The sequence below is a fragment of the Cynocephalus volans genome, chromosome 3, assembly GCF_027409185.1.
Source record: "Cynocephalus volans isolate mCynVol1 chromosome 3, mCynVol1.pri, whole genome shotgun sequence".
Lineage (NCBI taxonomy): Eukaryota > Metazoa > Chordata > Mammalia > Dermoptera > Cynocephalidae > Cynocephalus > Cynocephalus volans.
This window is the reverse complement of record NC_084462.1, coordinates 44,056,774-44,080,200: the sequence shown is the minus strand read 5'-3', so window position 1 is coordinate 44,080,200 and position 23,427 is coordinate 44,056,774. Positions and strand designations below refer to the sequence as shown.

Here is a 23,427-nt window from a genome sequence, read left to right as displayed (position 1 = left end):
AGATTTAACTTTACAAGTAAGATGTAGTTTCTCTTATATGTGGTATCTGTCAATAAGATATAAATTCTTACACAAAATTATTTGAAGGATTTGCTAATTTGGGGTAACACATTTAAAACCTTCAATTTTTAATTATTCACACTCTTATGAGATTGGGACATCATGAAAAAATTTACTAAGACACTGTTTCTGGTTCACACCATATTTAATAAATATCAACTTTGTGTAAATCTTGGGGACACGAGACTGAACATGGTATAGTCCCTGTCTTCAAGCAGCTCACAGATTAGAACTCCTTACAAGCTCTTTTTACCCCAATCACTTATTTGCTCTAGTTTTTCCTGGTTCAGGTAAACTTACTCTTTTCCTCCATGAATCTGTTCTTTTTACTGTCCATCCCCCTCCTCATCATTCTTCTGCTCCATAAGTCATTTCCCTTTTCCTCCAGCCTATATACCTCAACTTCAAAATTCTACTTAAATTTCTCCTCCACCAAGAAGCCCTCCCTAAAAATGACCAGTCTTATTGAATTGTATCTTTCGTCAGCCCCTGAGGCTAAAGGAAATATTATGTCCCACAGGCACCTCAAATTTAATGTGAGCAGAATGGAACTCATCCTACTCCTCTTCGTCCTGCCTCCTCCTTCTCATCTTCCTCCAGTGGTCCCCACTCAAACGATGCTGCTACTGTCCACCCAGGAGCCCAAATCAGAAACCCAGGGAGGAACTGAGACTCCTTTCCCTTCCCTAACCCCAGGTTCAATGGTCAGCAAGCCAGCGAGTTAAAACTTCTAAACAGCTCTCTGTTTTGCCCCTGCTTTCTCTTTTCCATCAGGCAACTGTCTTCATTCATGTCCTCTTCCTTCCTTATCTCTGTTACCATTGGCCTTAAATAGGTGGCCTGAAAAGCAGACACCAAAACAAGGATTTTGGTGCAGGTAGCTTGGGAGGTGATCCCAGGAGTAGCTGTGAGGGAGTAGGGAAGTGAGACAGGAAAGAAGGAGAGACAATACAACTGTGCTAATGGGGCAGTCACCACTGCAGGCAACTGGAGCCCAATTCACTGGAACCCCTCTTCCCCACAAGAAACTTCAGGGAACATGCCTCAGAATTGTCTTACTGATGTAGGGAAGCTGGGGTATTTCTCTACTACGCCCAGCCATCTCCTGGGGCCAGAGCATGCCCTCGGACATGCAGGAAGCTATCAAAGCTATCAGCATGTGTGAGAACTCCACAGTGATCTCTGTGTGTGTGTGTGTGTGTCTTCAACAGCAGTGGCTACACCATCAGTGCCTCCTAATGGGGGTGTGTGTGTGTGTCTTCAACAGCAGTGGCTACACCATCAGTGCCTCCTAATGGGTGTGTGTGTGTGTGTGTGTGTGTGTGTGTGTGTGTCTTCAACAGCAGTGGCTACACCATCAGTGCCTCCTAATGTGTGTGTGTGTTTGTGTGTGTGTGTGTGTGTGTGTGTGTGTGTCTTCAACAGCAGTGGCTACACCATCAGTGCCTCCTAATGGTTGTGTGTGTGTGTGTGTCTTCAACAGCAGTGGCTACACCATCAGTGCCTCCTAGTGTGTGTGTGTGTGTGTGTGTGTGTGTGTGTGTGTGTGTGTGTGTGTGTGTGTGTGTGTGTGTGTGTGTGTGTCTTCAACAGCATTGGCTACACCATCAGTGCCTCCTAATGTGTGTGTGTGTTTGTGTGTGTGTGTGTGTGTGTCTTCAACAGCAGTGGCTACACCATCAGTGCCTCCTAATGGTTGTGTGTGTGTGAGTGTGTCTTCAACAGCAGTGGCTACACCATCAGTGCCTCCTAGTGTGTGTGTGTGTGTGTGTGTGTGTCTTCAACAGCAGTGGCTACACCATCAGTGCCTCCTAATGGTTGTGTGTGTGTGAGTGTGTCTTCAACAGCAGTGGCTACACCATCAGTGCCTCCTAGTGTGTGTGTGTGTGTGTGTGTGTGTGTGTGTGTGTGTGTGTGTGTGTCTTCAACAGCATTGGCTACACCATCAGTGCCTCCTAATGTGTGTGTGTGTTTGTGTGTGTGTGTGTGTGTGTCTTCAACAGCAGTGGCTACACCATCAGTGCCTCCTAATGGTTGTGTGTGTGTGAGTGTGTCTTCAACAGCAGTGGCTACACCATCAGTGCCTCCTAGTGTGTGTGTGTGTGTGTGTGTGTGTGTGTGTGTGTGTGTGTGTGTGTGTGTGTGTGTGTGTGTGTGTGTGTCTTCAACAGCAGTGGCTACACCATCAGTGCCTCCTAATGGTTGTCCTGCCCCAAATCTTGCTCCGTCCCATCCATTCCCAACTAGTGCTCCCTAAGTGACCCTTCTAAAATGACAAATATATCAAGCTACTCACCTGCTTACAATCTGTCTGTGGCTTCTCATTGCCTTCAGAATAAAACCCAAATAGCCTGGCTTGACTGCTAAGGCTCTGCACTATCTCACTCCTCACCACTCTTCTAGCCTCATCTTCTACCACCTCTCAGCACTCCATCCACACGATGCTAGCTGTAGGTTTTCTCTTGAGCCAGTCAGGAGGTCCCTGCACACAGCAGTCCCTTTGCCTAAAGGCTTCTCATAAATATTTGACCAACATTTACTTGATTGCCTGCTATATGCCAGGCACTGTGCTAGACACTGTGAATATAGTAAGGAACAAACCACAGTTCTCATCTACAAGGAGCTCACTCTCTAAAGGGAGGAGACATATATAAAAAAAATGCTTATACTTCCACTAAAGCACTATACTAGAGAAAGAAAGGTGCTTAGAAACAATGATGCCTAAGTGGAGACCTGATGGATACAAATGGGTTTATCCTGCGGACAGGAGGAAACAGGCTGGTGTGTACAGAGAAGCTTCTCAGATTTCTGAATGGGGACAGTGAGGGGAGAGATGCGAAAGAGGCTGGCCAGGTGGTCAGGGACCCCTGTCTCCTGGGGAGCTTGGGCTTTATCCTCCCTCTTAAGACATAAGCGAGGGCCTCGTTTTCATCCTTCTAAGAGGCTTTCTAGGTTCATTGTGGTCATTACCTCCTCCAAGAAGCCTTCCCTAGCTCTTGTCCCTCCTTAAATTCTCATTATTGGTGCTCTTCTAGCACCTTAGGAAAGCCCTGTCCTGGTGGTTATCAAGCTGGATTGTTGGAAGGTGTATCTTCACCCATGGCCTGCCAGCCCCTTTGAAGGAAGGGCTGCTCTTCTTCGCCTCTACAAGGGTACTTCAAAAAGATCATGGAAAGATTTGTACTATCTTGTAATTCTATTTTCTGTGAACTTTTGAAGTACCCTGGTATACCACAGTGCCTAGTACAATACTGAATCCCTGCAGTTCAGATGCACCTGGACACCCGAGTGCCTTTAAGTCCAGAGTGGGAAGACTGACAGATGCTGCTCCTCTGAAGTTACACCCAAGCCAGCAACCATGATCTAGACCAAGCTGAGCACTGGAAAGTACCTGGAGACACTGGATTTCAGGGACAGGTTTTTGAGATCTGAACAGAGACGTGATGATTGATTACTTTAACTACAAATAACAGTGATTGTGCTGTTCTGCTAATGTACTTTACAATAGCTGTGCTCTATAATTCTTAAACTTAACCCTCCCCTCTTTCCTCTCTCCCTACTTTCCTTCCTTCCTTCTTACCACTCCCTGCAATTCTTAGACAACGGCTTTGACATGCAGAGAACGGTAGGGAGAGAGGTGCTCTCTAAGGTGATGCAAATGCTTTTTTTTCATTTTTGCTTTGTCTGAACTAATAGCCAAGTTTTCTGACTGACTTTCTGGGGTTACCAACAGCACTGGAGTGCATAGTGCGTCGAAAGTCTGAGCTGAATCTTCTGTGCCCCAGGAAGCTCAGCTTCTGCAAGGGCGGGACCTGGGGTGTGGGGCAATGAGAGGGTGAAAACCTCTTTTGGAACAGGCTGTTCTCATTGCCTTTCTTCTCCTTCCAGGGTGAAGGCAGGTATGAGGGAGGGAGCCATTGATCACTGTCCCTCCAACTCAGACCCTAAACTTAAAGAGAAAGTATCAAACTCTCGCTGTTTTCCTGGAGCAGAGGAGCCAAATCCAATTGGCTTTGCAGTTTCTGGCAGGCTAAATAGCATGCATTTCCACACGACTTACTGATTTATACCAAATTTTAAATGTGTTTTAAAAACCTCCCAGTAGTCCCTGTTGCTGGCTGTTCTGAACACTGATGTGTGTTGTGGGGCTCTGAGCAGAGCCCCTGGTTGATTTTCCAGTGTCTGGTATTTATGTGCAGCTTTTGTGTTGGGCTGTCCCCATCACATCGCCTCTTTGTCCTTGAGGGAGGAAGCCACCCAGCCTCTGGCTTCCTTTGTAACTTCCAAGTTCTTCTGCTCACAGCCGCTGCTCATCTGCTCATCCACCCCAATCACTTTGTCGTAAAGAGATGTGGGACTGAATTTCTCATCCTCAAATGAAAATAACCATTTGGCTTTGTGTCCACTGCATAGGAACCTCTGGGTGCAAGCAATGTGACCCTGAGAAACTCTTCAGAGGTAAGGGGCCTTCAGGATAAGAGGACCAACAAGAGCTCACCTCCTAATGTCCTTTGTCAACAAAATCAACAGCCCTACAAAACACCACAGTTGTTCCAAGAACATCTCCTTTGCACCTCTCTCAGAAAAGGCAGTTTGTAGAGTGGTTAGAAAATCAAGTCTTCAGTCCTCTTAAGCTCTGTGACCCTGACACGTCACTTTACTCTTAGCTTCCCTTTTCTTATCTGTAAAATGGGAACAGAAATTGAATCTATTTCATGGGGATGTTGTAGGGATTACATAAGCAATTATACTCAAAATGTTCTGCACATAGTTTAGCGCTCAAGGCACAGTAGCTATTACTACTCGTCAAGATACGAAAGTTGCAGCTCTCCTGGGACATGGGGAGCGTGGCCAGGTCTCCCCACCATCTAAGCCTCTTCAAATCCTATTCTCAAACGGCCGGGTCCAAGCCCCCGCAGCGCGCCAGGGGCCGGGGTCCCATCGCACTTGGTCAGTGGGGGGCATCTTGCGGCCGCCCAGGCGCGAGCACAGGTGCTGCCCTAACCGCGATGAGGGCGTGGGCGTGGCGAGCCGACGTCTGGAGAGGTCAAGTGCGCTCCGAGGGCGGGGGCCTGGCCGCGGCCCCGGGAGCGCAGCAAGGGGGAGGCTGGCCCATCTCGAAGGAGGCCGCCTGGCACCGCGCTCCCGGCAACTGCCCGAATTGTGCCCCGGGGCCCAGGCCCGCCCCAGGCGCCCCGGGTTGGCTGGAGCCGCGGGCCACGCGCGGCGATTTGCCACGCGCCGCGTCACTACAGCCGCTCCCGGCTCCGGCGGGCCCGTCAGGGAGGCAGCGGCGGGGGAGGCGGGGGCGGTAGGGCGCGACGCCACTGGCCGCCCCACCCTGGGAGGCGCCTAGGCCCTCATCAAGTGACCAGTATCCCTTCCAGGAGAACACGGTCCTTCAGAGGGAAGCAAGCTTCCAGCCTGTGGCGCCGGCGCCAAACCGCCGTCATCTCCTTCCTGTGCCGGGTGATCGTCTCCTCACCCACCCGGAAAAACATAGTCCGTCCCTCACGTCCTTGTGGAATAGCGCTCGCTTCCACGCAGTGCGACTCTCTTTGTCCGCATCTTTTTCTTTCTCATTCCAAGCACTCTAGGACCCACCAAGAGGATAAGTCGGCCCTGAAAAGAAACCTTATGGGAGAAGCGAGAAAGGAAGCCAAAGGAAAGTAAGGGAAAGGCAAGGTTGGCGGAGGAACACTGATTCAGTCCGCGTAGTGCGCACGCGCGCCGCCAGGAACGAGTTCCGGTCTGACCGGGGCCTGTCTCCTAAAAATAGCCCCGGTGTGGGGATTCGTGCGCGGATGTCCCGGCGAGTCCCGGGCTGAAGGAGGCGGCTCCGGGCGGCGCTGAGCGCTGGTGGCGGGCCCGGTCTGCGGTGTGTGCGCGCCCGCCAGCTGCGCCGGAGACGCGGTAAGGGCCTCAGGCGGCGGGGCTCATTCCTCAGGGCCGGCAGTGCTGGAGGGGGCGGTGTCTCGGCGAGGGGCCGGGTAGGGGCTGAGGTAGGGGCGGGGGGCGGCGCGGCCGAGGAGGGGCGCCCGCGAGGCTACGGGGAACCCAGGGCGAGGCCATGGCTGGGAGGGGGCCAGGGTCGCCGGCTCTCGGCGGCGGGGCGGGTGGGGTGCCGGGAGGCAGCGAGGGGTGGTGGGGTCGGGGTCGACGCCGAGGGGCGAGGTGCCAGCGGAGGTGGGGGCGGGGTGCCCAAGGGCGGGCCCGGGGGTCTGACCGGGCGCAGCGGGCCGGGCGGAGGGAGGCTCTGCTGCGCGGGCTTGTCGCGAGCAACCTACGAGTGGGCGCCCCGCGTTTGGTTTGGGGCCGGGGGACGGTGGTGGACGCCGCCTTCTTGAAAGTTGAAGGAGTTCCCCGGGGGCGCCGGAGCGTCTCTCGGGTGGAACGCCCAAGGGCCCTTCCTTTCCCGTTGTCCTCCGAGGCCGGAGGTATCCCCGAGGGATTGAACCCTAGTGGGGGGCATTCTGCCCTGTTGTTGGACTTGAAGAAGTTCCCCCACTTCTGCTTTGGGAAAAGGTTGGTCTAACGGGGCGGACGATTTAGGTTCGAAGTGTGTGTGCGTGTAGACGGCAGTGGCGGGGTGGGTATTTGGGGCAGGCCGGGGGCACCTGCTGGCGCGGGCGCTTGACCCTGCAGGGGGACATCGCGGGGACCCAGGGGCGCAGAGGGAACCGCTAGTTGCCCCTGCTATCCAAGTAGATACCAGCACTCGGGGAAGGTTTTGTGTGGAAGAAACTTTACCATTTGTTTCTATTTCGTCTGTTTTTGAACAGTGAGGGTTAAAGTAGGTGAGATAGTGCAAACAAGTTTGGAAAAGGTGAGCATTTTTGGATTAGAAAAATTTTTTTTCCATGAAAGTGTAACTATAAAATTGTTGCTCAGACCTGAAATACAATTCCTGAGCTATGAAGCCGAGCCTCTTGTCATGTTCCAGTAGGGAACCCGTGTGTAGATTGAATACAACAGTGTTAACCTGCGTTTTAGTCTACAGTGAGATTGGAATGCCAGTAAATGTGCTGTTAGAAAGGCCTGCTGTGATATGTTAACAGCAGTATATGTATTTTAAAACAAATATTGTCTAACATTTAAAAAATTTTTAGCGCATGTTTCCCTTTTGTCCTTTATCATTTATTATTATAGGAAGAGAAGATTCTCTAAAGCCTTAATTAGGGGTGCGTTACAGAAGAGTGCTTTCCCTTTAAAAATCCAGCTGTGTTGTTTTGGCAACTGCTAAGTGCTCTAGTTGTCAGTTTTAAAATCTGTGTTACCTTGGCAGAACTTGAACAGTCTGTGGAAAAGGTAAACAAAATAGTTTTTTTAAACATACAAAAATGACATTTCTTTTAATATGAATTTAGGAAGTGAGAATAAAAATAACTATTGTGTCATTATGGCTTTTGTATGTACATTTTGTTTTGTTTTGTTTTTGTATAGTTTTGGAGAGCTCAGTCTTTATTTTTATTTCTTTTCCTGTAAATGACAATCTTTGTTTTAGGGAGAGTCAAACATGTTTTCACTAAAGCAAATACCGATTTAATGAGTTTATATTAAATGTAATAACCATATGTTCATATCTCATATAAAAATTAAGATTAGTGTTTGTACATGTTGATGCATTAATTGACACTGGAATCACCTTTATTTTAATTCTCAATGAGCATTGTTTGCAAAAAGTTGTGATAATGGTGTTATAAAAATAAAAGTACTCTGAAGATCTGAAACTAGTGATTTGAATGTTTGTGGATTCTAGATTAACAATTCTGTTGGAAGAGTACTTTCAATAGATATTTATTAAAGCAGTTAATGATTGTGAAGTAATAGTGACCTCATTAAACACAATTATTTGCTTACCTATTTCATTTAATTCACACTATAGTTATATATAAAATTATTTTTATATACTTTGGATATATTTTGTATATTTTATATATTTGGTTTTGTCTATTTCGGAACAAAGGTGTTAAAATTACATTTAATGCTTTATTTCCCATCAAAAGTTTCTTTTTAAATTAAAATATTGAGGGTGTTCAGGGAAAGGAAAATAGCTCATTGAGGCTTGAAAAATAACTGTAATGTCACTGTGTCGAATTATGGTTTGAGAATAATTTCCTTTTCTATTCTTAGAGTTTTTATGTTTCCATAGTGGGTGTGTGTGACAGATTTTTTTCTTTTTTGTAAATGTAATTAGAAATAATCTTTTTAAAATGTTGAGTTGTTTCAAATGGTGATGTTATATTTTTCCAAAGCAATTTTCTTTACAACTTTGTATTTTCCATTTAGAATGCAGTGCGGTTAATATTATTTTATTAACATTCAAGCAATAGCAGTGTCACCCATTAATTGTTTGGCTGCCAAAGAGAAATATTGAACTATATTGGGAAGGTGGTTAAGTAATTATGAAAATGTTTATTAGAACATTATTTCGAAATTTGAAATGGTCCAATTCAATCTTCTGAGTAGACTTTCGTTCTGATTTAAGAGGAGTAAGCCATAAGCAAATTTATTATTGGAAGTAGCATGCTTGTCAGTCAGTTTTGGAAAGCCATCTTTTTTCCTCCCTTTGCTGCTTGTAGTCAGGCAAAAGGAATGTAGTGTAACATATAACGATGATGGTCTTGAATTTTCTGGGGGCATTTCTGATTTCAAATATTCTGTTTTGTAATCAGACCCTGGCCCTATTTTTTGTTTTGAAAGACATAATTCATGGTAGATATGAATCTTATGAAGTCCAGCTGAAGTTTTCTTTTGTCACTGATAGGGTAATGAGAATATTGTTCTGTGGATTGAAAATGATCACTATTGCTTTTTTCTAGAGTAAAAAGAAAATCTGTGAATATTCTTAGTAAAGTGAGAAGTGAGTGCATTCTTAGTGTTTAAGTAATAAGAGAAGTGTAAATATGGAAATCAAATCAATCTTTCAGCTAGATAACCTCATGCAGTAGAATGCTTTAACATGTGCTGATTTGCAAGCTCTCATGAAGGAAGGCCGGTTGACTTTTTAGTCAGATATTGATTCAGATCTCAGCTCTACTACTGACAAAGTTATGAGATATCTTCCATAAAATGGGAAAGAATTACACTACCTGCCCTGTGGAGTTACTAGAATTAAATGGGATAATGGGTATAAAAGTTCCTAGCACACTGCCTGAGGCTTAATGTACAAAAGTGTATTATTGTCTGATCTCCCTCTATTCCTTCCTGTTTTCGTATCTTTCTTCCTATGAAGATTATAAAAGTATCTGGCCTAGTACCTGTATGTTTAGTGTTTGTGACCAAAAGGACTTCATATACTGGAGAATGCCTATGTATTTGTTTCAGATAAAATATTCCAGTGTTTTAGACTCATTGTCAGATTATACATAAAATGTTTTTTTAGTTGGCTGTTCTTTGTTAGGTTTTTGATCTGCAGTCATAGTTTGCTTCTAATCTGAATAATCTCCCCTGATGTTTTTTTTTTTTTTTTTAAATTAGAGTTAGACATAAGCAGTGTCCCTACTCTTAAGTGAATTATGTCTTTTAGGAATTATCTATGGGAGTTGTCTTCAAGATATGGTATTTAAAATTTGAAACGAGGAAAAAAGTTTTGTAACTTACCTGGGAGGGGTATATTTAAAAATAAGTTTAGTAGGTAATCTATAATTTTTTATATTTCATTTTATCTGGTTAGTGAAACTAAGTGATTTTTTTCTGTGTGTCTTTATCTGTGTATGCTATAGTAAATGTGTCTTTGTGTCCCATTTTTTTATAATTGAGTATAAACTCATTTGTTAATTAGTGAGTCTTATGGATAGCATAGGATATACGTTGGCACTTGTTTAATAAAGATTATTTTTAATATAGATGTTTTGTTACAGATTTTAATAATTGCATTTGCAGAATTTAAAAACTTTGTTTAATATTAATTGTTTTTGTTACTTGAGATGAAATCATAGCATCTGAGTTAAAAAAAAAATTAGCTCATTTGTGAGGTGGAATAACACTTGAATATTGATATATGGTGGCAGATAATTTACTTATTCATGAGTTTTAACAATGTTGTAAGACAGAGAAATTGTTAACATAGGTGAGAAACAGACATTAATTTATCAAGCTTCTAATAAATATCAACCAAGACACATCTTTTTTTTATGATTGTCTTGAATTAATACTGATTTTATTTTCTTACACAAAAATGTAAACTGTTATCTATGGATCTTTTTTAAAACTCACCGTCAATAAAGTTATATGCTTGGAAAAATGTTTTCAGTAGTGAATGGTAAATTTATACTGCATGAGCTGGACCTTTACATGGTTATTTTTGTGACCAGCAGCATGCATATGCAGGTTGACTTGAATTTGTTTGAGGTATGATTTGTGACCCTTGGAACAAAGGGCTTGCTTCCAATTTGAGCTGGTAAGATAACTTGTAACTTTTGGATGTATTAAAACAAGGTGCTCTTGCATTAATCCTGTCTCACCTCTCATCCTCATCCCCAACAATTCATCTTCTACTCAGAGGTTAGAATTATATTTCTAAAATTTGTATCTACATGTCATTTCTTAAAAACAGACTTTGAAGGCATGTAAGTTCAATAAAGAGGCAGTAATGTAAGGGATAATAGGTTGGCCTCCAAAATCAGACTAAGTTAGAACACCCACTCTACTTTGTGTTCTTTGTGTATTCTTTGGCAAGTTCACAGTCTTTTGGAGGCTCAGTGTATAAAATAGTGATTATAACATTATCTACCTCATAGAGTTGTTGAGATGATTAAATGAGATGTGTACAAGACAATGCCTGGTACATATCATCCAGTAATTTTTTTCCCCTGCTGTTATTACCATTACTACTACTGCTATTGCAATTATTAGTCATGGCTTACTTCATAATATAATTCCATCGCATCTTTCCAGGCTCCTTGTCAGCCACTGCTCTTCAGTTTTTGTGCCCTGGTCCAGCTCTTTGCTCTTCCCTGAAAAGGCCATGTATTTTCATGCTGATGACTCCCATGTTTATTTCTCTAACCCAGAATTCTCTTGAGCTTGATATCCAACTGGAAATCTGGTTGGAATCTCAAATGTAATATTAGCCATATGGCTAAGATATAGCTATTTTTTTCTTCCCTCCAGCCTTCCTACCCCAAACTCTGGTATCTCTACTGGCCTTCCCCATCCCAGTTAATGGCAGTATTGAAGCCAAAAACTTAAGATATCATTCTTAGTTCTTTCCTTTTCTCTCATGTCCAGTCTGTCCACAAGTCCTGTTGTTCCTTCAGAGTTTACCTTGAGCCAACCCACTGCTCTTAATCTTCACTGCCACTTCTTTATTCTAAGCCATCATTAACTCTCACATGAATTATTGCAGTAGCCTCATAAGTGGGCTTCTCATTTCTTTTCTTGCTCCATTCTTTCTTCACACAGCAGCCGTAGGGATCATTTTGAGAGCCTAAATCAGTTCATATCATTTTGCTGCTTAAAATCTTCCAATGACTTCCCATTCCTCTCAAAATAAAGCCTATACTTCTTTTCATGTCCTAAATGGCCCTGAATGATCTTTCTCCTCCTTTTCCCCCTCATTTATTGATGTTCCTTAAACACTCCACACCCTTTCCTCATTTAGGGCCTTTTGTACTTTTTCTACTACCTGCTTGGGATGCTGTTTATATGGCTGGCTTGGAGAAACCCTTTGGAACTTGGCCCAAATCTCACTTCCTTACTCAGAGACCTACTCTCACCATCCTATTTAATGTTAAACTTCATCAGTTTACTCTCACACACATTATTTCCTTCAAGACACTTATTATAATGTGTACATACTGGGTTTGTTTAGTTATTGCTTATTTATGGTCTTTCTCCATTACCTGAATATAAACTCCATGAAGGCAGACGCCTTGTCTTGTTCACAGACGTATCCCCAGGCATTAGCACACTGCCTGACACTTGGAAGACAGTACCTGTTTGAATGATTGCTTCTGTATCTTTTTTATGGTTTTGCCGATAAATGGAGTGCTCCCTTTCTCATATACTTACTGGACTACTTATCCTTTAAGTCGTAGCTCAAATGTCATTTCATCTGTGATACCAGTTTTAATCTCTCTAGACAAAGTTTTTCTCTCTTACTCTTGTGTGCTTCCAAAGCCTTTGATACATGCCCTGTTTGTAGAGTAAATCCCATTTTAGAGTGTTATAATTGATGGCACTCTCTTCTGCTAGGCCAAGTTCCTATGTCAAGGATCAGCTTCCCCTTTTTGTATGCTTTTATGTATCCTTTAATAGTAACCTATCATAGTACATAGTGAATTCTCAGTAAATTGAGTGGAGGCTGTCTTAATCAACTGGAGTAACCAACCACAGACCAGTTTTCCCAAATCAGACTTTAAAAATTATAAAGGTACTTTCCAGGTTATATGTCCTACCTTATGCATTTTCTATACATATGAACAGATGAGGGTACTTCAAAAAGTACATGGAAAAATAGAATTGAAAGGTAATGTGAATCTTTCCGTGAACTCTTTGAAGCACCTCATATTATCAGCGTTCTAAGAGCAGGAATCCAAGAGCTTTTGAGCACAAATACTGTTTCTTGAGATTCCATTTTGTCTTCTTGCTGGGCATTGAGTAGCGATCTTGTCTGAAGGCTGTATTGTATTTCCAGTTGGAAATGCATATCCCTCTTGTTCTTTACTAACCAGTGTGCTCTGTGGTTGCATTCCCTCCCTCCAATTTATCCAACTAATTTCACATGTTATTTCAGAAAGGCTCAATTGGGAGGGAAACCTTGTACAATATAACACAATGTAAATGAAATACACTACTAATTCAGCTGTATTGCTAACAGAGATTTATCAAAGAGCTTTTGTAGCCAACGTTAGGAACCTAATCACCACTTGTAATGGTGAAAATCTTTCTGCATTCTAAATGGCTGACTTAGAAATGGGCTTTTGGAACATACCCCATTTGCAAGTCTGGAACTATGTTAGCAAAATGTTTATTTTGGTACTGAAAACCTATTTCTTAATGGTGTTAATCTAATTTTATGACATGAATTATGAAGGAAAAGAGAGAAGAATGTAGGAGTTAAGGTTTTTTGCTTTTGTTTTTTCCAGAAATGGCTTAATTTCCCCAAGGTAAAGTTTTATTTTTATTTTATTTTTTTATCTTTTGTGGCTGGCCGGTACAGGGATCCGAACACTTGACCTCGGTGTTATCAACACAGCACTGTAACTATTTCAGCCAACCTACCAGCTCAACAAAGTAAAGTTTTAGTATTGCCAGAAGGTTTTTTTAACTGTTTATTTTGAAAAAAAATTTTAAACTTAGAGAAAACTTACAAGAGTAGTACATTGAACTTCCATGTATCTATTACCTAGATCCACCAATTGTTAACATTTTCTACATTTGCTTTATCACTCGTATTTGTAGAGTGGCCACAGAATCTGGAAACAGATATTATTACTTTATTTTGTTTACAGTTTGAAGCTCCTTCATTACATCTTCTGGAGTATGCCAAAGAGGCAAGTTTATTCAAAGTCAGAGGCATATATCACCTAAGGCAAAACATCACAGATGCAAGTACAGGGATAATGCTACATTAGTGCACTGTGTATATTGCTAACAAGGAAACCACATATTAAACATATAATGTCATCGAACATATCATGTATTATAATGTAATATCAGGTATCTACTACGTAGAACTCCTTTTTCTCTCTCTTTTTCCCCCTCTTCTTTTTCTTCCTTTTCCTATTATAATTATTTTCATTATTGAATCATTTGAAAGTAGGTTGCACACATCATGATCCTTTACCCCTAAGTGCTTCAGCTAATATCTCCTAAGAACAAGTTATCCTTACATAATCACAGTATGGTGGATTCAGGAAATTTAATATTGATGCTAATAATATGTAGTTCATGTTGAGATTTCTTCAGTTGTGCTGATAATATCTTTTAATAGCATTTTTTCCATTCCAATATGATACATTACATTTTCGTTAAAATGCAATCATCAAAAAAACGTCATCTCTCTCGTATTCTTTAATCTGAAACAGTTCAATCTCTTTTGGTCTGCCCTGACGTTAATAGTTTAAAGAGTGTAGGCCCTTTGTTTTGTATGATGTCCATCAGTTTGGGTTTGTCCTATTGCTTTTTTTTTTGTAATTAGATTCAGGTTATTATGCATTTCTGGCAGGAATCCCTTGTAAGTGATGATATATCCTCAGTGCATCACATCAGGAGGCAGTGAGATGTCAGGTTGACCATGTTGGTAGTGTTTATTTGGATCACTTAGTTAAGGTTTTGCTTGCCGGTTTTCTGTGTTATGAAAGGTATCATCATCCCCTTTGTTATTATTGAATAATCTATAGGAGATGCTTTGAGACTGTGTAAATATCTGTCTTCCCCAAAACATTCACACAATGGTTTTAGCATTCATTGATGATTCTTGCCTGAATCAGTTATTACGCAGTGGTTGCAACAGGGTGATTTTCTAACTGTCATTCCTTCCACATTTATTAGTTGGCATTCTATTTTGTTGTAAAGAGCTTTTACTTCTCATTTGCTTATTTGATACAAATAGGAATTCATAGATTCTCTTTAATAAGGTTATTTTCTGTCAGTATTGATTTTGATGTTCCAAATTAACCCATATTTGCTCAGTGGGAACTCCTTCAACTTAACTGATTGGTTGTTTTGATACGTCCCTATCATTTTTGGAGCACTTCCTTGCTTTCTGTAACAATAAAATATTCCAGGTTCATTTTATGCTTTTCCAGCTCCTGTCCTAGAATCAGCCATTATATCAAGGTTTCTTTTATTGGGTAAGAGTATTTAGAAATCAAGAACTGGGCAGTAAGTATGCTGTTAATACTCGAGTTTTTTTTGTTTTTGAGCCCTTTCACCTTATGAAGCTAAGAAAATTTGAATATACGTCGATTCCTCAGGCAGTAGATTGTAATTTCTTTTTACACTCCCAAAACTCCTTAGAAGAAAGTCTTTTCCTTTGAAAGTGTTAACGGTTTAACTACTTTCACTTAATTCTTTTATTTAATTCTGAATGGTTGTGTCTTGTTTTCCCAAACATATTTTAAGTGTTTGGGGACTAAGAATCCTGTTTTATACCTCTTTACATACTCAGTGAATATGTTCCATAGTGCCTTAAACATGGTTGATACCCTTATGTTGTTTATAACATGTAATTATAATGACTCAATATTATCTTTATTACTCTTATGCCATAATTAAATATTCTTATGTTTGTTATAACATTTTAGCTAATTTTGTAGAAATCTTTTAAGCGAATCAGTGATTCATATATTCTAATAACTTTGCTATCCTAGGAGAAATGAAAAACTAAAAACTTTCAACTTTGACATTTTAAAAACCTAATTCCTGAGGTTAAAGGGTAGAATGAAAGAAAATCAAAATGCTTATTCTTGGCATTTTTGTTTTATAGTATTTAGTCCTTAAGCAAGTAATTACCTTTCTTGGTATCAGTTTAATTATAAAATGAGATGGTATCTAGGTTCTTTTTAACTTTGTGTTGCATGTTCTATATCTAATTAACATTAAATTGTTTATGAAAGTAAAATTAAGTGCTACAAAGTAAAGTGGAAAGAGTATTGTGCTCCTGAGCCAGGAGTCATTGGATTCACATTCTTTGTAACCATTGGGTTACTTTGGCAATTTATTTCTCACTTTAGTCTTCATTACCTTATTAGTCAGTCCACTGGGCTAGGTGCTAGGGAACACCAGTGAACAAGATTTGCTTTCATAGTCAGTTGGGAGTATGGACATATACGTGTTTGTAGTTCACTTTGATTTGTGCTTGGATTTGATATGTACAGTGCAGTTTTATGGGAGCACATAACAGGGGCAATTAACCCAGTTTCAGGGAAGCCAGGAAAATTTAGCCCTGAGAAAGTGACACACACCTAGGTTGAAGCCCAAAGAGTGAATAGGACATAGCTTTGTGAAGAGGGAGGATAAAGTTTACCAGACCTGTGTTAAGGACAAGAGATATACTTTGAGAGCTCAGATTGCTTTGGAGAAACTCAAAGAGTAGACAGGAAGTGCAGGAAAGGGCAGACACCAAAGAAGTAGTGAAAGATGAGGCTGAAGAGGTAAATAGGGGCCAGATTATGAAGAGCCTGTAAACTATGTTAAGGGATTTGGACTTTATTCTAAGGAAAAATAGAAGCATCTTAAACCTGAAAGGAAATTGGTTAAAAAAAATAATGCTGGTTGCACTGTAGAGAATATTTGGAGAGATTAAGACTGGTAGGCAGAGTGAATGATTAGAAGAGTGTTATAACAAATTACTTGAAAAGGGTAAGGTGGCTTGGACTATGGCAGTGGGAGGAAGGTTGACAAAATGGATGGATTAGAGAGAGAGAGGTGGATTTGACACAGGAGGTAGAATGAAAGGACTCAGTAATGGAGAGTATGTTGAAGTTGAAAGAGAAAGAAGAGTAATGATTAGATTTATGGCTTGGACAATTGGGGGAATGAATGTATTGAAATAGGAAGCACAAAAGGAAGAACAGGTTTAAGAGATGATGATGATTTTACTTGTGAGAGAGTGCCCTGGAGGATAAAGAGGTATAATCAGAGAGTGAGATGTATTAATTTACTATTAAAAGTGAAACACTTCCTGGTAATGACAAGGCCTAGGGATTTGAGCATTGAATGGGTGTTTGAAGAGGAGTGGAAATGAAGGTAAGAAGTGGTCAGGGAACTGAGAGGACTTATCTATAAAAAAGCCTAAGAACATGTCTTCACTAGGGCAGAGGATCCTGTTTTAGGTGACCTCAAGGTTTGGTTTGTGGTCTTAGAAAATAGAAATTAAAAATTAAATACTGTCAATAAGATAGTCTTAAGGTAAAACAAACAAACAAAAAAGCAGAAATCTCCACAAAAATAAGAATGTTTTTTCTAGACAAAGCAGGAGAATACTTAATTGCCCCAGATATTAATAATGCTCCTCAGTATTGGCTAAAAATTATGAAACATATCAGGCATACAAAAAATTAGATCTCTCTCAATCAACATTGTCCTTTTTCCTTCTTCAGAGGTAATCATCTTAAATTTGGATTCAACCTTTTTTATTCATTTATTTTTTAAATGATGTACATATTGCTGAACAATTACATAGTGTTGTATTATTGTAATATAAGTGTTAACAGTACAATATTTTTAGCTGTAGTCACCCTGGAATACCAGAACTTATTCTTCCTATTTATCTCTAACTTTGTACCCTTTGACCAACCTCTTCCCCTCACCCTTTCACTTCCTATCCTCTGGTAACTACTGTTTTACTCTCTATTTCTATGAGAACCACTTTTTTTTTTTTTTTTTTTAATTTAAGACTCCACATTTGAGTGGGATCATGCAGTACTTGTCTTTCTGTGCCTGGCTAAGTTCACTTAACATGGTGGTCTCCATTTTCATTCATGTTGCTGCAAATGAGGATTTCATTTTTTTTTTTTTATAGCTGAGTATTTTGCATGTTTAAAAATGTATAAAATGGTACTGAACTCTGCAATACCTTCTGTGATTTATGTCTCAGCAAATAATCATACTGATAACATTTATCGGGTTTTTTTCAGTATAATAAGTTGGATATTAACATTGGAACAGAGTGATGGGATACTATGTCATTGATGAGTTATTTTGAATTGCCATAATTTACTTAGTAAGTTTTTGTATAAACTAGACTAATATCACGAGTATTCCTTTTTAAAAATATTCTCTTTAGTAAAAAAACATTAAAACAATTAAAAAATTTTTATTGTGGAATGATGTTAGTCTTCGAGAAAAGTTGCAAAAATAGTAAAGAGCGTTTGCATGTGCTCTTCACCTAGCTTCCTCTACTGTTGGATAGCTTGTGTAACCATAGTATAAATATCAAAACCAGGAAAGTAATATTGGTATACTATTAAAGTCCTGATTTTGAATTTCATCAGTTTTTGATGATCTTTTTCTGTTCTAGGATTCCAATCCAGGATCCCACATTGCATTTACTTGTTGTATCTCTTTAGTGTCCTCACATCTATGATATTAACTCATTATTTCCTTGTCTTTATGATCTTGATGCTTTTGAAGAGTACTAGTCATCATTTTGTAGAATGTCTTTTTTTTAATTTACATTTTTAAGGATATGCACATTTATTTGTTCAAATAACAAATACATAAACTGAATGACATGAATAGCAAAATACTCTAGGAAGTAGCGCTTCAATTTTTCACAAAACTGGAGATGTAAAACGTTAAAATTTGCATATTTCATTTTATAATCTCTCCAATTATTTGAAATAGCTCTCTAAAGTCTTCCAGAAGCATGCAAATATCAAATTAATTTCAACAGAGGAAGCTGAATAAATTTTTCAAAGGCAAATTAATTTTTAAGCATATCAATGAGGCTACTTAATAAAAAGAAATCAAGAACAGAAATTAAATATCTAAGTTTAGCAAGATAAATTGCATAAAAAACCAATGAAACAGAATATAAACACAAGGGGGCTTTAAAAATTCCTGGAAAAATAGAATTGAAAGATAATGGAAATCTTTCCATGACTTTTTTTTGTTTTGTTTTAAATTTTCCTTTTATTTTTTTTAAAAAGACTTAAATCATAGAAAATATGTTCTCTGACCACAATAAGAGAATGAAATTTAGAAAACTCACAAATGTGTGGAAATTAAATATCATTCTCATAAACAATGGGTAAAAAAAATCAGGGAAATTAGAGAGTACTTTGAGATAAAGATCAAGGTGCAACATATCAAAATTTATAGGATGCAGGGCTCATGCAGTGCTTAGAGGAAAATTTAAACTCTTAAACACCTATATTAAAAATAAGAAAAATCTCAAATCAGTACTTTAATCTTCCACCTTAAGAAAATAGAAAAAGCAGAGCAAACTAAACCAAAAGCAAATATAAGTAGGAAATAACAAAGATTGCAACAGAAATATATGAAACAAGTAATTAAAAAACAATAGAGAAATAAACAAAACCAAAAATTGATTCTTTAAAAAGATTAACAAAATTTGCAAACCTTTATCTAGACTGACCAAGAAAAAAGAGAGAAGACTGAAATTATTAAAATCAGAAATAACGTTGGGGCATCAATATATTGTCACTGTGGCTTTTTGTGGGGTAAGATTTAGTGTCTTTTTCTCATTTGCATTTTTGTTCTCTGAGTGGGTTTTATTCTTTCTTGTGCATTCATGGTAGTGATTATTGTTTCTCAGATTCCAGATGCAAAACTTCCTTGAGGATTTCTTATAGGGCTAGTCATGTGGTGGTTAACTCCTGCACCTTTTTTGTCTGGAAGATATAATATTTTCCCCTCATTTCTGAAGGATAATTTTATTGGATATAGTATTATTGGCCAACAGTTTTTTCTTTTAGTACTTTTAATATATTATCCCATTTTCTTCTGGCCTGTAGAGTTTCTTTTGAAAAGTCTGCTGTTAGTCTGATGAGGACTCCCTTATAGATGACTTGACACTTTTCTCTTAAGATTCTCTCTTTATCTTTGAACTTTGCCAGTTGGACTATAATGCGTCTTAGAGAGTATCTTTTTGGGTTGAATCTGTTTGGGGATCTTTGAACCTCCTGGATTTGAAGATCCATGTTTCTCCCTATATTTGGGAAGTTTTGGCTTGTTATTTCATTGAATAGGTTTTCCTGTCTTTCTCCTCCCCTTCTGGAACATCCATGATTGAATGTTCATGTGCTCAAGGTTGTCTGCTAGCTCTCTTAGATTTTCTTCTTGCAGACTATAACTCAGTCTTTTATAACTTATAAAATATTGTCTTCAAGATCAGAAATTCTTTGTTCTGCTTGTTTTAGCCTGCTGCTTAATCTGTCAGCTGTTTTTTATTTTGTTGAATGAATCTTTCAGTTCCATGAGTTCTGCTACATTCTTGTTTAAGGTATTAATCTCTTTGTAAATTTCTTTCTTTATATCCTGGATTTTTTTTCTTATTTCATTATGTTGTATGAGTCTTCTCGTATCTTAGTGAGTTTCCTTAAGATTGTTGCTCTGAATTCCTTCTCTGTCATTTCAGAGAAATGGTGTTGAGCTGCTTTTTCAGCAGCTGTGGCTGTGGTGGGCTACCCACTTGGAAGTGGTGTTTTTGGCATGCTCTCTTGCCTGTTTTGGGGCAGGAGTTACTGCCCTCGCCTCCTTGCCTAAGTCCTCAGGCTGCTTGCTTGCCTGCTTCTGGGCAAAGGGGTCTGTGGCCTATGGCTCCTTGCCTAGAACATGGGCATGCTGTCTTGCCTGCTTCTGGGTGGAGGGGGCTAAGGCCCACGGCTCCTTGCCTAGGACCCCGGGTGTGCTCTCTTGCCTTCTTCTGGGTGGAGGGGACTGTGGTACATGGCCCCCTGTTTAGGACCCCAGGCATGCTCTCTTGCCTGCATCCAGGCAGAGGGGGCTGTGGCCCATGGCTCCTTGACCAGGACCCTGGCTGTGCTCTCTAGCCTGCTTCTGGGTAGAGGGGGCTGTGGCCCATGGCTCCTTGCCTAGGACCCTGGGTGTGCTCTCTTGCTTGCTTCCGGATGGAGGGGGCTGTGGCTCATAACTCTAAGAATGTCTTTCAATTTGGGTTTCTCTGATGCTTTCTTATGATTAATTTAGGATTATGCATTTTTGGCAATAATACCGCTGAAGTAATGATATCATATCAAGAGGTATGTTTTATATCAGAGGTATGTGATGTCAACATCTCGTTATTGGTGATGTTAATTTTGTTCACTTAATTAAAGGGGCATCTGCTGGTGTCTCTTGAAGTCACAGTGTTCCTCTTTAATTGATAAATATCTTTGGGGAATTACTTTGGGACTATGCTAATTTTTGCTTTCTCTTCAAACTTCTCTCATTCATTTTAGCATTCGTCAGTGGAACTTATCTACAGCAATTATTACTATAATATTTACCTAATGGTGATTTTACAGTTTTTTTGTTCCTTTCTCATTTATTAATTGAAATTCTTCTCTAATGAAGAGATGTCCCTTCTCTCTCATTCATTCATTCATTTACTTATATTAGTATAGACTCAAAGATGTTTATTTTATTTTGTAGGTTATAATCTGATGCTATCATTTATTGCTTAGATTGTCCTGCTTTGGCCATTGAGAGCTCCTTCTGGTTAGCTCCGGTGTCCTTTTGACATGCTCCCTTTCTTTTTCAAGCATTTCCTTACTTTCTGGTGCTACGAGATACTTCAGGCTCATCTTGTATTTTACCTGCCCCAACCCTGGAATCATTCTCTTTTCCAAAGAGCCTTGGCTCCTTTTATTGGAGGATGGCAGTTTAAAAACCAAGATCTGGATAGTAGGATTGCTTATTGCCTCTAGGGTGTCATTTTTTTCTAGGCCCTCTCAGCAGACAGAGCTAAACACATAAATATGTATATATACTAACCCAAACATATACACATGTTTATAGTCAGTTCTGGTAGAATGTGGTATATGTTTCTAAAAATTATTGTGCTATGCAGAATCTTGCAGTGAAACCAGAGTGTCATGGGATCAATGGAGTTAGGGAAACAACATTCAAAAACTTTGCCAGTGATGCATTAAAAGAAAGGATAGGAGCCTAGTACACCTACTTAAAATGGTAGCATGGTTTTAGACATGTTAAATTGTTAAGTAATACATAAATACATAATAGATATGGCACTTTACTATGAAAAGGCAGTTTGCTTATGTGAGTGAGTGTCCTAAGCATTGTGGCTTGTGAGTGAAATGGTGGAAGACAGTCATCAGAAATCAGAGGAAACATAACACCAGATGTGGATGGACATGGCTCATAACACATGCGGTGGATTGTGGTAGCTTATTTTCATATGAGTCAATTCTCCCCTTTGAGTGCCTTGCAACTTATTCTTCATTTGTCTAATAATTTTGTATTTTTCTTCCATTTCTTGTCTGAATTCAGTTAGCTATTTTAATTTCTCTTTGTATTTTGTCCATTTCTGTTTTTAGTTTTTAGATTTCTGATTCAAGGTGGTTTTCATATCCTCAAATACTTGTTTGAATATATTTAATTTTGTTTGAAGTATTGGCTTGTAATATTTGTTATGCTTTGAGGTTTTTTTGGGGGGGGGGTTCCAGTTGATATGTTTTAAATTCTGTTTCCTGATTTTCTGGATTTAACTTCTCTTTTGTTAATTTTTATGGTATTGGGGTGTTTCGTGGTATTCCTAGTTTAATGATTCCCTTTTCTGTCAGTATAGAACAGTACTATTACTTCAGTGGTTTTTATGTTTGTTGGAGAAGGATGTGAGATAGATTCTCTTTTGTCTCTTGGGACATTAAATTTTCTTTCTTTCTTTTTTTTTTTTTTAACCATATAATTGACAAAAGATATTTTTCCCTTCCTTTTGCCCTTTTTGTCGCCCCAGAAGTTGTGTGTTTCAGAATGGCTCTTTACATGGTACCTGTCTTCTTATATGGTACATGGCCCTTTAAATCACCAGAATTTTGAAAATTCTTCCTTGTAGTCTGTTTTCTGAGCTACCTAGACACTTTTCCAGTATTTTCAGATTTTGAGTAGATTTAATATTTTTGGTGGTCTTTCCAAATGACCCTTAGGGCTTTGTTAACCCTCTTTGCTACAAAGCCTTGTGGCAGAGTGGACGTAGGTGACAGTTTGAGAGATCAGGTGCTGGGATTTGGTGATTTTTCTGTTTTCACTCACAGTTGTTTTGCAGTATCAGCATTCCTTGTCTTCAAGCTGTGCTGAAAATGTGTTTTTGTGTAGTCTTTCCTTTTCCTTTCTTTCTTGTTTTCCTTATGGTATAGGGAGAGTATTTTGAGTTACCTAGATATACTACCACCGTTGTCCTCACTCTCTGAAGTCTCTACTTTTGAGATGAGGGAGAAGAATCTATTGGCTTAATGCTGTCAGTGCTATAAAGCTTTTGGTTAGGAAAAGACATAGGCAGTTAAGTTCCACTGGTGAGCCAGAGACCCCAGAAAGTATCTTGGAGAAGAAATGAACTAATTAAATTTCAGTGCTCTTACTTTATTCTGATAGCATGCAAATGTTGATTCTAGGTTATTGCAAGAGTCTTAAATGCTTTTTTTGAAAAGCAAGATTCTTAATTCAAGGGTTCGTGTCTATAATGTAAATTGGAAATGCCTTGGTTTTATTATACGTGAATGAATTATAGGCCTGTATTCAGCCAAGGGCTTCCTTTTGTACTTTTTTTATGCCAATGGTAATCCAATATGTGAAATTTTCTGTAAAGGTTAACTTCTAAACTTGTGAATTGGTTTGATAGATGTTAAGGTCTTTGAAAATTAAACTACATTTCCTCTTTGTATTCTTTTTTTTTTTCTACTTGCTTCTGGTTTTCTCAGTTTTATTTTATGG

The 23,427-nt window shown here is 39.5% G+C and overlaps 1 protein-coding gene across 4 annotated transcripts in view; it reads left to right on the top strand.

Annotated features, from left to right (window-relative positions):
- Positions 1–5,451: 5,451 nt before the first annotated feature.
- The window catches only part of MEF2A (myocyte enhancer factor 2A), a 167,652-nt gene continuing 149,676 nt past the window's right edge, over positions 5,452–23,427 (top strand). For all 4 annotated transcript variants that reach the window (XM_063091920.1, XM_063091923.1, XM_063091924.1 and 1 more), the window contains exon 1: positions 5,452–5,973. The gene's annotated coding sequence lies outside the window, so the exon portion shown is untranslated. The remainder of the gene's footprint in view (positions 5,974–23,427) is intronic.